At 37.2% G+C, this 17,832-nt stretch overlaps 1 pseudogene; it reads left to right on the top strand.

Annotated features, from left to right (window-relative positions):
* The first annotated feature begins 6,954 nt into the window (after window positions 1-6,954).
* Window positions 6,955-12,293, top strand: LOC136309337 (probable small nuclear ribonucleoprotein G; annotated as a pseudogene).
* Window positions 12,294-17,832: the final 5,539 nt, after the last annotated feature.

The raw sequence follows: 17,832 nt of genomic DNA, 5'->3' as shown, positions 1-17,832 counted from the left end.
GTCTTTACGTATCAATGTTTCTGAGTTTTTGGGGTATATATCCAGTAGAGGGATTGCTAGGTCATAAAGTAGTTCTATTTTCAGTTTTTTGAGGAACCACCATACTTTCTTCCATAATGGTTGTACTACTTTACAGTCCCACCAACAGTGAATAAGGGTTCCTTTTTCTCCACAGCCTCTCCAGCATTTGCTCTTACCTGTCTTGTTGATAATAGTTAATCCAGCGGTTCATATTTCCGATGGCTTTAGACGACCCCTGTGTTTTGGTCGTTCGACCCCCGCTGGGGTCGCGACCCACAGGTTGAGAACCGCTGAGCTAATCTAACAGGTGTGAGGTGGTATCTCATTGTAGTTTTGATTTGCATTTCTCTAATAACTAATGAAGATGAGCATCTTTTCATATATCTGTTGGCCATTTGTATTTCTTCCTGGGAGAAGTGTCTATTCATGTCTTCTTCCCATTTTTTTATTGTATTGTTTGTTTGTTGTTGAGTTTTACATAAATTTTGGATATTAGGCCCTTATCTGATCTGTTGTTCGAAAATATCATTTCCCATTTAGTTGGCTGTCTGTTTATTTTGTTGTCAGTTTCTCTTGCTGAGCAAAAACTTTTTAGTCTGATGTAGTCCCATTTGTTTATCTTTGCCTTCACTTCTCTTGACTTTGGAGTCAAATTCATAAAATGCTCTTTAAAACCCGGTCCAAGAGTTTAGCACCTATGTCTTCTTCTATGTACTTTATTGTTTCAGGTCGTATATTTAGGTCTTTGATCCAATTTGAATTAATTTCCGTACAAGGGGACAAGCTGTAGTCGAGTTTCATTCTTTTGCATGTGGCTTTCCAGTTTTCCCAACACCATTTGTTGAAGAGGCTTTCTTTTCTCCATTGTGTGTTGTGGGTCTGTTTATGAAAAATTACTTGACCATATATATGTGGTTTTATTTCTGGACTTTCTATTCTGTTTCATTGGTCTGAGTGTCTATTTTCCTGCCAATACCATGCTTTTTTGATTGTCGTGGCCCTATAATATAGTTTGAAGTCAGGTATTGTAATGCCCCCAGCTTCATTCTTTTTCCTTAGGATTGCTTTGGCTAATCGAGGTTTTTTATAGTTCCATATAAATCTGATGATTTTTTGTTCCATTTCTTTAAAGAACGTCATAGGAATTTTGATGGGAATTGCATTAAATTTATAAATTGCTTTGGATGATATGGCCATTTTGATTATATTTATTCTTCCTATCCATGAACAAGGAATATTTTTTCATCTCATTGTATCTTTTTCAATTTCCCTTAACAATGCTTTCTAGTTTTTGTTATATACGTCCTTTACATTCTTTATTATGTTTATTCCTAGATATTTTTGTTGTTGTTGTTGCAATCATGAAGGGGATAATTTTTTTTAGTTCATTTTCTAATATTTCATTGTTGGCATATAGAAAGGCTATAGACTTTTGTATGTTAATTTTGTATTCTGCAACCTTGCTGTATTGGTTTATTATTTCTAGTAATCTTTTTGTGGAGTCTTCGCGGTTTTCGATGTATAGGATCATATCATCTGCAAAAAGTGATACATTTACTTCTTCTTTTCCGATATGGATGCCTTTTATTTCTTTCTCTTATCTGATTGCTCTGGCCAGAACTTCTAACACCACATTAAATAAGAGTGGAGAGAGTGGACAACCCTGTCTTGTTCCTGATTTAAGGGGAAAGTCCTTAGTTTTATAATATTTAATATGATATTGGCTGATGGTTTATCATTTATGGTCTTTATCATGTTGAGATATTTTCTTTCTATACCCATTTTGTTGAGTGTCTTAAACATAAAGTTGTGTTGTATTTAATCAAATGCCTTTTCTGCATCTATTGATAAGGTCATGTGGTTTTTGTTCTTTGTTTTGTTGATATGGTGTATTACGTTAACCATTTTACGTATGTTGAACCATCCTTGAGATTCTGGGATGAATCCCACTTGATCATGATGTATTTTTTTAAATATGTTGTTGTATTCGATTTGCCAGTATTTTGTTTAGTAACTTAGCATCTGTATTCATTAGAGATATTGGTCTGTAGTTTTATTTTTTTGTGCCGTCCTTGCCAGGTTTTGGTATGAGGGTTATGTTGGCCTCATAAAATGTGTTCTGAAGTATTGCTTCTTCTTCAATTTTTTGGAAGACTTTGAGTAGAATAGGAACCAAGTCTTCTTTGAATGTTTGATAGAATTCACTAGTATAACCATCTGGGCCTGGACTTTTATTTTGGGGAAGGTTTTTAATAATTTTTTCTATTTCCTCCCTGCTACTTGGTCTGTTTAGGCTTTCTGCTTCTTCATGACTCAGTCTAGGAAGGTTGTATTGTTCTAGGAATTTATCCATTTCTTCTAGATTGTTGCATTTGGTGGCATATAGTTTTTTGTAGTATTCTACAATAATTCTTTCTATATCTATGATGTCTGTGGTGATTTCTCCTCTTTCATTTTGGATTTTGTTTATATGAGTCCTTTCTCTTTTTCCCTTGATGAATCTTGCCAAGGATTTGTCAATTTTGTTGATTTTTTCAAAGAACCAGCTCCTTGTTTTATTAATTTTTCTATAGTTTTTCTGTTCTCTATTTCATTTATTTCTGCTCTGATTTTTATTATTTCCTTTCTTCGGCTGGTTTCGGATTGTCTTTGTTCTTCCTTTTCTAGTGCCTTAAGGTGTGAAGTTAAGTGGTTCACTTGGGCTCTCTCTTGTTTGTTCATGTGGGCCTGAAGTGATATGAACTTCCCTCTTATTACTGCTTTTGCTGCATCCCAGAGATTCTGCTATGTCGTACTGTCATTTTCATTTGTCTGTATATATCTTTTGATCTCTGCGCTTATTTCTTCTTTGACCCATTCATTTTTTAAAAGTATGTTGTTTAGTTTCCACATTTTTGTGGGGGTTTTTTCCTCTTTTTTGCAGTTGAATTCTAGTTTCAAGGCTTTATGATCAGAAAATATGCATGGTACAATTTCAATTTTTCTGAATTTGCTGATGTTGTTTTTGTGGCCCAACATATGGTCAATTCTTGAGAATGTTCCATGTACACTAGAGAAAAATATATACTCTGATGTTTTGGGATGAAGTGACCTGTAGATGTCTATCATATCCAGGTGCTCTTGTGTTTTGTTTAAGGCCACTATATCTTTGTTGATTCTCTGTTTGGATGACTGATCTAGAGCCATCAGTGGTATATTGAGGTATCCAAGTATGATTGTATTTTTCAGGGTTTTTTTTTAGGTCAATAAGTAGTTGTCTTATATATTTTGGTGCTTCTTGGTTTGGTGCATATATATTAAGGATTGTTATGTCTTCTTGATTCAATGTCCCCTTAATCATTATGAAATGTCCATTTTTGTCTCTGAGTACTTTTGCTGTCTTGTAGTCAGCATTATTAGATATGAGTATTGCTACACCTGCTTTTTTTTTAATGTTATTTGCTTGGAGTATTGTTTTCCAGCCTTTCTTTTTGAATTTGTTTTTATCCTTGTTGCTTAGATGTGTTTCTTGTAGGCAGCATACAGTTGGATTTTTTTTTTTAATCCATTCTGCTACTCGGTGTCTTTTTATTGGTGAGTTAATCCATTTACGTTTAGTGTAATTATTGACACTTGTGGATTCCCTATTGCCATTTTATAAATTGCTTTCTGTTAGTTTTGTATCTTGTTTGATTCTTCTTTTTTGTTTTTATATCATTTTTTTTTGTTTGTTTGTATTCTATACTTCCTTCCTCTGTTGCTACCTTTTCTAATCATGTGCTTCTGTGGTGGTTTTTTCAAGTGTGGTTACCACTAAGTAATGAAAAGGGTACCTACCATATTTATTGTAGTACCCTATCTTGTGTTTCTGCACTTCATCATCCTTTGCTACTGTTAATCTCCATCCTCTCCCCCCTTTTTTTTTTGCTTTTGTTGTCACAGTTTAAATTTGGTTTTATTGTGTTCTTGGTGGAGCTTTTACTTGTGGTTTTGTTTTGTTTTGTCCTTTGGATCTGGTTGGAAAACCCCCTTTAGTATGTCCTGGAGTGGGGGTTTTCTGATGATAAATTCCCTCATCTTTTCTGTATTTGTGAATGTTTTTTTTTTCTCCTTCATACTTGAAGGATAACTTTGATGGGTATAGTATTCTTGGCTGAAAGTTCCTCTCTTTCAGGGCTTTAAATATTGGGGTCCACTCTCTTCTAGCTTGTAGAGTTTCTGCTGAAAAATCTGATGATAATCTAATAGGCCTTCCTTTATATGTTGTATTCTTCTTTTCCCTGGCTGCCTTGAGAATCTTTTCTTTGTCGTTGGTTCATGCCATTTTCATTATAATATGCCTTGGAGTAGGTTTGTTGTGGTTAAGAAAACTCAGTGTTCTGTTTGCTTCTTGAATTTGGGGCTTTAGTTCTTTCCACAGACCTGGAAAGTTCTTGTCTATTATTTGTTTGAATATATTCTCCATTCCATTTTCTCTTTTCTCCCTCTGATATACCTATTATTCTTATGTTATTCTTTTTTATGGAGTCAGACAATTCCTGTAGGGCTTTCTCATTTTTTTAAATTTTTGAGTCTTTCTCTTCTTCTCTCTGTTGTGCCTCAAGTTGCTTATCTTCTATGTCACTAATGCTACCTTCTATCTGGCCTGTCCTATTAGCTAAGCTTGTTACCTTGTTTTTCAGTTCATGAATTGAGTTTTTAATCTCTATTTCATTTTTTTTTATAGTTTCAATTTCCTTGGTGCTATATACTTTGTGATCATTGAGTTGTTTTCTGAGCTCTGAAAATTGCCTTTCTGTGTTTTCTCATATATCTCTGAGTATTTTTAGGATTTCTATTTTAAATTCTCTGTCATTGAGCTCCAAGGTTTCCAATATATTAAATTTTTTCTCCATAGATTTTTCCACATCTGTGTTACTTCTCTATCTTTTGTATCCATGATATTTGATTTCCTTTTTCTTAATGGCATCTGAGGGTGGTCTTGTTGATAGGACTAATGAGAATTAATAAAGAATAAAAAGTAAAAAAAATTTGGAAAAAACACACACAAAAAAATAATAATTTATAATTTTCCTCCTCTTTTCTTTGTTCTCTTCCCCTCCTCTTCCCTCCTCCTTAGGAAAATATCATGATAAACTTTGAATTATATTATGTTAAATGGAACCAAAACTGCCTATAATGGAGGGCATGAGTTGGGGGTAAATGTTCAAGGGGCCAAAAAGAAAGTAGGGACCCTGCAAATGTGAAAAAGGAAAAAATTTGGGGTAAGTATAAAATGATTTGCTTGTAAGTGATGGTCGACTAAGAGATATAATGAGAGGGATAAGAGGGATACAAGAAAAAAGGGGAAAAATAACTATTGTATTATGTGGAGCAAAGACTGAATAGAATGGAGATCCTGGGTTGGGAGGAATGCTAATGAGTTAAAAAGCAAAGTAAAAAGCACCCAAAATGCCACAAAAAAACTTGAGTCCCAAATTAAATAATTTGTGATTCAGGATTGAATGAGAGGAAAATTAAAAGGAGAAAAGAAGAAACTAATAGAAAAGGAGAAACAAGAAAAAGGGGAAAAAGAAAGGAAGAAAAAAGAAAAAAAACAAAAAGAGAGAGAGAGAGAGTTAAGGGTTTTGGAGTGTAACCCTCATGGAGAGTAAGAAAGAAGAAAGGAAATAAAATGAAACTCTTATGGGTAGTGTAGTTCAAGAAAAGGAAAGAGTAAGATGGGCAGAGAATAAGAGGACCAAGGTGGAGAAAATAGAAATAATACTAATAAAGGCAAGAAGATGAAAGAAACAAACAAAAAAATAGTGGAACAAATTATAAAGTCTGTGGATTTTTTTTGAATTTGAGAGGTTAACTTCTTCTTCCTTTTTCCTTCCTCTCCCTCTTCCTGGTCAGTGACTCTGTACCCCAGGTTCTGCCCCTGTGGCATGCTTAGGTAGGAATTTGCAGTTGATGAGACTCTACAGCAATGTCATATATTTGGCTTCAGTCTCGTTGGTAGTGAAGGCTTATTAGCATTTACAGGCTCCAACAATGAGAGAGTTTGTTTTCCAAGAACCTCTCTCCTAGTCTCTCCTTCCTGAATTAGCAGCCTGATGATCCAGCTATGAGGCTACCGCTGCCTCTGCCTGGGGAGTAAGAGGCTCAAAGAGCTGGCAAATCCCCACTCTATCCCCACTCAATGCAGGGCTCTGGGTAAGTCTTTGACAGTCAGAGCAGCCAGCGTAATCAGGCGGGGCTGGGAGCCAATTGTTCTCAGGGTGACTTTCTTTGAGCTTTCAGGCCTGTTCAGCATGCCTAGCACTCTGTGGGACCACTCTCCCCAGGCTTTCCACATTTTGTAACCTGTTTAGGCTAGGAAGAAGATGTCCTCATTGCTGCCTGCACTACAGGAGGTCTTAACACTGCCAAGTCCCTCTTTTTAGCATATATCTGAGTATGAAAGCTCTACCAATCAGAAGTTGCCACCCCTTTAGCAAGAGGCACTAAAAAAAATCATGCCTCTTGTCTGGGATAACTGAACTGAGAGAGATCTTGTCAATTACAGCCGCATAGGTCAGTTGGGAGGTGAGCAGCCTGTGGTTTAAGCTAATTTCAGCGATTGGATCTGCCGAATTTCTCCAGAATGGACTGCAAGCTGCCTGCGCACCCCTCCCCTGATGCTTGATTGTTAGCTTGAATGGCTGAGTGAGGTGCCCTGCCCACCTAGAGAAGCTCGGGTGCAGGGAAGTTCACTTTGGTGCACTCCCTGTGTGCTGCTGGCAGCTGCTGCTCATGGCGTGGGTGGTTGCTCTTGCATGCGCGGGCTATTGGTCTGCTTGCATGCGCATGCATGCGCGGGAGTTTGGGCTGCTCACAGTGTGGCGTGAGGGTGGCCGACTTGCTTGCACACGGGCATTTGCCTGTGTGGATTGATTCACCACAGGCACACTCTTTCCTCGGCTTGAACGAATGTCCATGTGCCGCAGCCTAGCTACCTCCACACCCTTAGCTCCTCCCAACTCTCAGATCCAAGTGAAAGCAGCCTTTGCTCAGGTTAGTGAGGAAGGCAGAGTGTTTCTCTGTCTGACTTATTTCCTTCAGGGTTGATTATATATTTAATCAATTTTTCACTCGACCCTACCTTCACCTTCAGGGTGTGGAACTTTCAGATGCTCCAAGTATAGATTTTTTCTGTCTCTGGTTGATGGACTTGTTGAAATTTGGGGGAGATTTTTCGGTCGTGCTCCTCACGGTGCCATTTCTATGACATCACAGCTCACAAAAAATTTTAAAACATGCAATAACTACTATTTAGTCTAGGCCACTTATCTCCTTTCTCTTTGATTGTCAAATTAAAAAAAATGACAACATCCAACAGAAGAATAGCCATTCAGTATAAATGAATCAAAATGATACCTATTTTTTTTTTTTTTTGTCAGATCAGCCAAAAAAAATTTTTGGCATGCTGCAGAATTTTAGTAATTCATGTATATGTGTTGAGATGAAAAAGGAAAATTACTGTTCTAGACATCAGAGAGTTGAAGCATAAGAAGGATTTAACACTAAGAATGTTATCTGTTGTTGCCTAAAATATTGAAGGGGCCATGTGGCAAGAAACGTGGGTGAAGGAACTAATGACAGCCTACAACTCACGTCCAGTATGGAAATGGGCATATGAGTCTTACATAGCAAAGAAATGAAGGCCATCAAGTCTATGTTAACTTGGAAGATGACTAGGCCCTTAAATGTGAACACACTCTGTGTCACCCTAATTTCAGCCTTGTAAGACCTAAAGCAGAAAAGTCAGTCATGCAATACCTGGACTTCTGACCTACAGAACTGTGAGAGAATAGATAGGTGTGATTTAAGCCACTCATTTTGTGCTAATTTACTACACATCAACATAAAACTACCGTAGCCCTATACAAAGCCTCCTTGCCTCCATCTCTCCTTTCTACCTTTGTCATACAAATATTGATCGACTTACCACTTATACGACTTACAACCATTCAACTTTACAACCACAATCACTAGCCATGACTGCTCCGTGTCTGGCAGTGCAAGCGTTGCCCAGCTGGGCATATGACAGTGCAGACCAGCTTCTGGCAGCACTACCATCTCCACCTACACCATTTCAACTGTTATCCCAGACTCAGTACAGCAATTTGTGTTTTGGGTCTTGGATATTTTTCATCAATCCCCTCCCAGGATGTCTACCAAGAGGAAATTGTCTGCAAATATTAAAACAGTTTTACTGGTAATGCAGTGTTTTACTTAAACCTGATGAATGTAAAAATAAGAAACAAAATGGTGTAGAGATGATACAAATGGCATAAAATGAACAAAGAAAATTATGATATATAACAATAGTGAAAGAAAATTATGATAAAATATGACTTAAAGATTTTTATAACATCATTTCACAGTACTGTACATATAGCTTACTCAACTTATGACCAAATAGTATTACCAATTGGTCTGTCAGAACCAATCGTGGTCGAAAGTCGAGTACTAGCTGTATAAGATTATTATATATATAACTGATGTGCTAAGAATAGTACATATTAATGTATACTATTTGATGAGTTTGGACATATATAAAATTTATGATAATATTACCATAGTCAAAGGAACAGACATTGTCAACCTCTCCAAAGTTTTCTTGTGTCTTTTTTGTTTTTGTTTTGTTTCTTTTTGTTTTTCTGATGTCATTCTGGATGCCACAGCTTATACGGAAAGCCTATAGATATACTTTGCGAAACATTAGCTATCTTATTGATGCCTCTAAATGTTCTTCTGCTCTTGATCCCAGATGTCCACCCAGCAATCTACTGATGACACTGGGGAACAAATTTACTTTCCTTTTCTGTTGCATGAGGTTTCAGAACTGTTTTTATATATTTCTGCATTGCTGATTCCAAATCTGAAGCCCGTTTTTCGGTACATGCTCTAGTTTTTATGCAATTTTAATTCCTTTTTGTTACAGTTAATGGCATGCATTGGTTTTTCAATTGGAGTTAAAGGGCAATGACTCTTGGATTGAACATAACCACAAGGCAATTAATGTTTTACAAACATCACTTTTACATAATTGTAGTTGTTTTTAAATGTAAAAAAATATTACCTGATAAAAACATCCTCTTATTTTGTTTTAAGATTGAATCATGACTTCTTCGAGTAGGTATAAATGTAAGAATAGTCCTGACACCTTCTGTTATATATGTGGCTGTCACACACTTCAACATCAAAGGCACAATATTTCATAATTTGTGACACGTGCATATATTGCCTATTTTTAAGTTCCCCTTGGCAATCAAGACAAGAATTGGACTCCTCATATTGTGTGCATAATTGTGAGAAAATGCTTCATGACTGGACAAAAGGAAAACACAAAGGAATGCCTTTTGGTATTCCCATGGTTTGGCATGAACCTAAGGACCACAGCAGTGACTATTATTTCTGTCTGATCCATACAAAGGGCATTGGTAAGAAAAAATGGCATATGATTGCATATCCTAATATTCCTTCAGCAATATGACCTATCCCATACTTTGAGACACTCCTGGTTCCAGTTTTCAATGGTTTTATTTCTTTTAAGAATGAAGAAAGTGAATATGGTGATCAAGTAAGTGTATTTTGATAAGATTCATGAGGAAATGGTTGTAGAATCTGAAGGGTCTTCTTCTGATGCCAAGCAGTCATTAACCCCTCAGCAGTTTAGCCAACCTGAAGTGAATGACTTAGTAAGAGATTTAGGCCTATCAAAGAAGGCAGCTGAGTTATTAGCCTCCAGGCTTCAAGAAAAGAATGTACCTCACTAGTTAGCTAAAGTATCCCATTTCAGGAAGCGTGAATAAATTTTTGTGGACCTTTTTTCTGAAGACAAACACTTTGTTTACTGTCATGATATCAGTAGTTTTCTCAGCCAGCTAGGTGTTACCACTGACAATCCAACAGAATGGCGGCTATTTCTTGACAGCTCTAAACGAAGTCTGAAATGTGTTCTCCTACATAATGGTAATGTTTATGCAGCGGTTCCAATTGGTTATTCAACCCATCTACGAGAAAATTGTAATGACATAAAAGTTGTCCTCGACTCTCTGAAGTATGTGGAGCATAACTGGATTATTTATGTGGATCTTAAAATGGTAAATTTCCTGCTAGGACAACAGAGAGGTTTTACGAAGTATCGTTTCTTTCTGTGTTTGTGGGACAGCTGAGCTCGGGAGAAACACTGGACACAGAAGGAGTGGCTGAAACATGAAGCTCTGGAAGTTGGGATGCAAAATATTGTGAATAAACCTGTAGTTAATTGAGACAGGATCATTTTTCCCCCACTTCACATCAAACTTGGCTTAATGTAACCGTTTGTTCACGCTTTGAATAGAGAAAGTGAATGTTTTCAACATATTAGTTCTGCTTTTCCTGTCTTGTCTTTCAAGAAGATAAAGCAGGTGTATTTGATGGACCTCAAATTTGAACCCTCATACATGATGAAAAATTTGCCAGAAAGATGAATAAGGAGGAGAAAGCAGCATGGCAGTTTTTTGTGGCAGTTACAAAGAACTTCCTTGGCAACAAAAAAGCAGAAAACTATAAACTTCTAGTTTAAAGGATGCTGTTGGCTTTCTGCAACATAGTATGTAACATGAGCATTAAGATTCACTTCCTGAAGAGTCACCTTGATAAGTTTCCCCAAAATCTTGGAGCTGTTAGTGATGATCAGACTACTGCTGGAGCATCAAACGAGATTGTCCTCAACAAGTACACAAACGCAAGAGCTACAAACGGAAATTTTTCCTGAATAGAATTTAAATAAGTTTTGCGCAAATTTTATGATTAAAATAAGTGTTTTAATATGTTCTATTTTGAAACTGTAGACAAATTCTGATGCAATCATATCTTTTAGTGTATTAATGTATTTACTGCATTATATAAATTATTATATTTTCACAAAGATGATGCCCAAGAAGATATTCTACTTCATTATGTTAAACTAACTGTTGAAAATTTTACAATAAGATGAAAACTTAAAATCTTTTTTTTTTTTCTGAAGCTGGAAACGGGAGGCAGTCAGACAGACTCCCGCATGCGCCCGACCAGGATCCACCTGGCATGCCCACCAGGGGGCGATGCTCTGCCCATCCGGGGCATCACTCTGTTGTGACCAGAGCCACTCTAGCGCCTGAGGCAGAGGCCATAAAGCCATCCCCAGTGCCCGGGCCATCTTTGCTCTAATGAAGCCTTGGCTGCGGGAGGGGAAGAGAGAGACAGAGAGGAAGGAGAGAGGGAGGGGTGGAGAAGCAGATGGGCATTTCTCTTGTGTGCCCTGGCCGGGAATTGAACCCAGGACTTTCGCACGCCAGGCTGATGCTCTACCACTGAGACAACCAGCCAGGGCCAACCTAATATCTTAAATTGTAATAAAACTGTTGCTTACAGGAAAAGCTAATGTCAGGGTTGAGATCAGCACACTTGAATTATGTAAGAACAAATGTTTTTGTGGATGCAACAAAAATTTTGTTTCCCAATTTAATCAGATAATAAGGACCTTTGTGGAGTGCCTGTAAAGTTGTTGCATAACCCTGCCAAACTTCCTCCACTAATGTCAGAATGCTGCATGGCCTTCAAGAAGCAGGTGACTCATTTAGTTTGCCAGTTCCTTGCTATTTTGTTGCTGTCCCTCAAACTAAAACTCAGAAATGAGACTCTGAAAATAAAGACAAAGCCCAAACTCAGAGTCAAATCTTCCTTGCCAACATTTTTGCTGATACTTTCATTGATTTTGAATAAAATATTGGCATCTGGACTCTCTTCTCTGTCAAAATGGGTTTTTCCCAATGAATTGTTCTTTACAATTTGTAAATATAAACCTAGGATGGAGATTCTTCTGCAACTTCTTCTATGGAAAGACTCACCTGATTTCTAGTATGATCATGATTTAGAGTTAAAATATAGCCTAGTTAATCAATAAAAATTATTCACTAGAACACTTTTGGGCATCTTTATCCAGTTGGGTATTGCTGTTATTAAAAGTAGGTGTGTTTTAACCTTTGAGTACACTGAGTAAGTGCTCCTGAGCAAAGCTCACCTTCCCAAGTTAAGAAAAGTTTATAGAGAGAAAGTTATCATTGAAATTAAATGGCAGATAATATGTCCAAGGAAAATGGTGGAGGATTTGATTCTTTTTGAATCTTGTGATAGATAAATGTGTGGAGATGGCAACTAGTGGGAAACATAACAATATTGAAATGATCATAACACGAGGAAATAGTATCATCACGTTAGAAGCCTTGGAGTGCATATAAAGAATGGTTATGTTCACCAGAGAAAGCAACTGCTTCTATATGTTCCCTCCCCACAACACCTCTTCTACAACATAAAAGTCAAATTGTGTAGGCCCTGGCCGGTTGGCTCAGTGGTAGAGCGTCAGCCTGGCGTGCAGAAGTCCCGGGTTCGATTCCCGGCCAGGGCACACAGGAGAAGCGCCAATCTGCTTCTCCACCCCCTCTCCTTCCTCTCTGTCTCTCTCTTCCCCTCCCGCAGCGAGGCTCCATTGGAGCAAAGATGGCCCGGGCGCTGGGGATGGCTCCTTGGCCTTTACCCCAGGCGCTAGAGTGGCTCTGGTCACAACAGAGCGACGCCCCAGAGGGACAGAGCATCACCCCCTGGTGGGCAGAGCGTCGCCCCCTGGTGGGCGTGCCGGGTGGATCCCGGTTGGGCGCATGTGGGAGTCTGTCTGTCTCTCCCTGTTTCCAGCTTCAGAAAAATACAAAAAAAAAAAAGTCAAATTGTGTACATTTGTACAGTGAACTTTTAATTAAATAAACTTTTGTTTCTGTCATTAAAAAGTAGATAGTAGATAGGCTTTTCTGTTTCAAATCCTAAAAGAATAGTAAAAGCAACAATCATTTTTAGATGAGAAAATTCGGGCTCAAAAAGGTTAAATCAAACATGTACTTATGGTTTGACCAAGTAGATACAATTTTCTTTAAACACAATGAACCAATTAAGAAAATGATAATGTAAAACATCAAAATCTAACATTTTATAAATATTATAACATGAGAACTTAATGGAAGTGAAAATAAAATATTTTCTTTTTCTTAATTTTATTTTAAAAATTACACTTAAAAAGGTGACATTGATCAGTAAGAGTACATAGGTTTCAGATAAACATTTTTATAACATTTGAACTGTTGTGTTGTGTGTCTATCATCCAAAGTCAAATTATTTTCTGTCATCATATATTTGTCCCTCTTTACTCCCTTCCTTCCACCCCCTTTCCCACACCCCTACAAAATATTTTCTAATCATGGAAAGAATTAGAACAAGAAAGCTCAGCTTTAATGTTGATAAAAGTGTGCTTTTTTTTTTTTTTAGGCCTGACCTGTGGTGACACAGTGGATAAAGCATCAGCCTAGAATACTGAGGTCTCTGGTCCAAAACCTTGAGCTTGTCTGGTCACAATACATACACTTCCCCCCTTCCTTTCTCTCTCTCTCTCTCTCTCAAATCAATAAATAAAATATCTTAAAAATAATAAATTAAATTTAAAAAATTATTTGTCCTTACACATGAGGCCATCCAGCAAAAATGTGTGCCCTCTAAAGAAAGGTTCTAAGGCATTTTCCAAAGAAGCTGTCACATAAGTATCATTACAGCATGGAAAATATGACAACCAGCTAATATCTCAGTCTTGAATTTTTTCTCTCATTACTTTCAAATTCAAGGCCTTCATGAAAATTTAGCTAACTTTCACACTTATAGATTTAAATTTTGGCATTTCTAAATTATCTCTCAGAGTCTTTGCACTCCTTTTGCTACCTCTCATATGAATTATATTAGTAAATGCTGGCTAGCTTACCTTTTATCCTTTTCTAGTGACGTTCAGCACTGTTTTCTGATTCATCACTTTAATCTTTCATCAGCCCAAATTCAGAAGTGAAAAACAAATGTATTATATACTTACTATGCTCTCACTAAATGTTGACTTGGCATGAGTCAGCCAAATAATTTCTGTGAAACCGCTATAACTATATCCATAATATACTCCTTGTATAATTTCTATTTTTCATGCATAAACTACTTATTTGTATGTGAGCCATTAGTTTTAAAAAACAGTGTATTTCAACAAATATTTCCTATCCATCTTGTATTAAGAAGGCACTCTTGTAGGGATAAAGAATTATATTATGGTTAGAAGAGCATCCTTTTTAAAAAAAAAAATTTAATTTATTCATTTTAGAGAGAGAGGAGAGACAGAGAGAGAAAGAGGAAAGGGGGAGAGGAGCAGGAAGCATCAACTCCCATATGTGTCTTGACCAGGCAAGCCCAGCGTTTCAGACGATGCCCTCAGTGTTCCAGGTCAATGCTTTATCCACTGCACTACTACAGGTCAGACAACAGAAGATGCTATGTGTCAACAATCTCATGTTCTCACAGAGTACACTGGACACACCAATTTCGACAGTTTACAACTTTCCTGTGTCTATTCTATCCTGATGAGAGCAAGAAACGAAAGTACATGAGAGCAGAGCCAGTACTGGCTCAAAAGAAAATAAGGTAAACTTTGTCTTATAACCACTTTACTGCTCATCTCATGGTGTCACTTACCTCTGCTTTCCCAGGATATTAGTCTGTCTATGTATATCCTAGTTATCCAATATTTTGTTATACATTAATCTAGCCTGTTCTTCTCTTCCTCAAATATGATTCAGGTTCCAAAATTACCTTTTGTTTTATCTTTACAACCATGAGTCTCACCTTCCAAATGCCTGAGTTACAGATGGTATGTTTGCCTGCACACAGTATAGGCACAGGGATAAGGAAATAAATGGTGAACTTTGTATTAATAAAGAACATGTTAAGCATTCCAAGAAATTTTTCTGTACAAAATTACTATTGTAGTATCTATAAAATGTGCATTAAAAATTTATATGATAATTGCAATTTATATATAGCTTTTAAACTGTGTATCTAAGCCTCATTTTTTAAAATAATCACATAAAGAAGCCTAGGAAATATTATAATTCTTATGCTAAAGAAACTGAAACCAGGAAAGGTTAAGTGTCTTGTTCAGCACCACAGTGTAATTAATAACAGAGTCAGTGTAGGTCTTTATAGACTCACTCGTGTTCTCCTTTAAGACACTGTGCTGACAACACGAGGAAGCCCTGCCACTTCAATTTTCTGTCTCCACGTACTCTTTATTTGATTGACTGTACATAAAGAAGCTTCTTTCTCTCCTTGTTTTTGAAGTACGCACAGTCAGTTCTGGTTTTCTTTTTTCTTTTTTTTTGTATTTTTCTGAAGCTGGAAACAGGGAGAGACAGTCAGACAGACTCCCGCATGCGCCCGACCGGGATCCACCCGGCACGCCCACCAGGGGCGACGCTCTGCCCACCAGGGGGCGATGCTCTGCCCCTCCGTGGCAACGCTCTGCCGCGACCAGAGTCACTATAGCGCCTGGGGCAGAGGCCAAGGAGCCGTCCCCAGCGCCCGGGCCATCTTTGCTCCAATAGAGCCTCAGCTGCAGGAGGGGAAGAGAGAGACAGAGAAGAAGGGAGGAGTGGAGAAGCAAATGGGCGCTTCTCCTATGTTCCCTGGCTGGGAATCGAACCCGGGTCCCTTGCACACCAGGCCGACGCTCTACCGCTGAGCCAACCGGCCAGGGCCAATCCTCACTCTTGATAAAGAACAAAAAGACATTCTGTTCTCCCTTCCTGTCTTTGGATACTACCAGCTACATGTCACACTTGAATCTACAACAACATATGAGTCATCCACCAATGATGGCAGAAGAGTAACAGGGAAAGACTTGATGCCACCATTAATCTGAAGAGTGAACTAAATCTGGAGGCAACTTCTCTCTGGACTTCACCAGGTAAATAATAAAATCCCTTACTGATCTACTCAGTTTTCAAGGTTTTCAATAGCTGCAGCCTCATATTGATATATATATATAGTTGAGATGAGCCTTACTAAGATAATGATTCCTGGTCTATTACCTTTTAAAAATTAGATTACCACACCGAGGGAAACACGCCTACTCATATTAATGTACAAAACTGATATTTTATTACTCCAAGGAAAACTTTTTTGAACAATTTAGAAAAAAGTGTATTTTATTCTGAAACATAACTTTTTTCTTAATCCATTGGTCCTCCACAGTGCAGTCAAAACGATAACACATAAACTAAATCTCTTCAACTTAAAATTCTTATAAGACTCTCCAAGCCTCCAGCGCTGTTTCTCACCCATGGCTGAACATTTTAATGACTTGGGGAGATTTTTTAAAAATAATGATGCTTGAGTTCCCCCGGAGATTCTGACATACTAGGTTTGAATGTGGCCTGGCTATTATGATTTAATTGTGAAACCAAGGTTGAAAACCCCTTCCCTAAAGATTAATTCAATTAGTTTAGGATGCAACCTAATTTTTTTTTTATTTATTTAAAGTCTCCAGGTGATTATAAATTAGCCAGGATTGAGAAATATGAACTTAAGAGAAAAAGTACAAATTTTTTACATGGATACAATATATTTTATTATCTGTCTTCAAATATTTTCAAACTGCCTTCCTAAACAAGAATTACTTCCTCAATCTATATTCCAGTTACTCTGCATCAATTAGAATTTTATTCCACTTCATATAACAGAAAAACTAAAAACCAGTGGCTTAAAAAGAATAGAAATGTGTCTTTTTCTCCTATTTAGAAAAAATGTTTTAAGGTATGCATTGATGGCTCTAAGTTGTTATCAGAGTCCCACACGAACTTGTATTTTACACCCCACTGGCCAGAACTGAATCATATGGACAAATCCAGCTACAGGGGAGACTGACCAGATTGCCCTTATAAACAAAATCAGTGTCAAAATAAATGGGAAATAGAAAATAGATATTGGTTGGTAACCAACCCTGTATACCAAACTACAGAAAAATGTCCCCAACATCATGCTTCTTTTGTCCCTGTGTGCCGTTATTGAACTCTCAAGCAATTACTTGCTTTTCAAGTCTCAGCTCAGCTATCAGACTAGCTACAGGACTCTCCCTACTCCCCTACTTCATGTAAAATTGGTTAGTCTATCCGCTCATTTATACAAACTAATATCTTGCAACTTAAGAAATTGTATTGATCTTACATGTTTAATCATTCTATTTCCTTAAAGAACTATTAGCTCCTTGAGGGCAAAGGAAGTTTTAAGACATGAATACTTCTAGCATTTAAAGATACTGTATACAATAGTGATCAGAGAACAGAATCCATAACTATATCACCTAGGGCCAAACCCTGGCTTTTTATACACACTCATTTTCTATGTATAAAATTGAGTAGTCTGATAAATCTCATATTTCAGTATTCCTGTTTATAATTTTTTATTTCAGAAAAATAAACAGTGTCTATTTAATAAAGATATTATGAGAGTGAAATGAACTAATAAGCATAAAGCACTTAGAATAGTCCCCGGCATATCGTAAGTGCTCTAGAAGAAGTAGTTAAATTTTTAATGCATTTTCTAGAATGGACTAATGTCACATTTATTGAATAAATGAATCACCCCTATGTATTGACTTACAAGTTTTAAATTATGAAGATATTTATGTGAAAGGGACACAGAAGCATGAGACATTATCTTTATAATACAATAGCAGAGAAGACAGTTGGAACGCAAATGCTTCATCTAATGTGATACTTTATGTGAGTGAGGCCTCAACTTCATGAAATACATTATAAATGATACCATTCAGAAGAAATAAAGTTCATTGAAGGTAATTGAGAGTAATAAGGAAAAGGGTCATGAAAGAGGTGTAGTGCCAACTGGACACAAAAAGATGCACAGAAG

This window comes from Saccopteryx bilineata, chromosome 6, assembly GCF_036850765.1.
Source record: "Saccopteryx bilineata isolate mSacBil1 chromosome 6, mSacBil1_pri_phased_curated, whole genome shotgun sequence".
NCBI classification, from domain to species: Eukaryota; Metazoa; Chordata; class Mammalia; order Chiroptera; family Emballonuridae; genus Saccopteryx; species Saccopteryx bilineata.
This window is presented reverse-complemented; position numbering and strand designations above follow the sequence as displayed.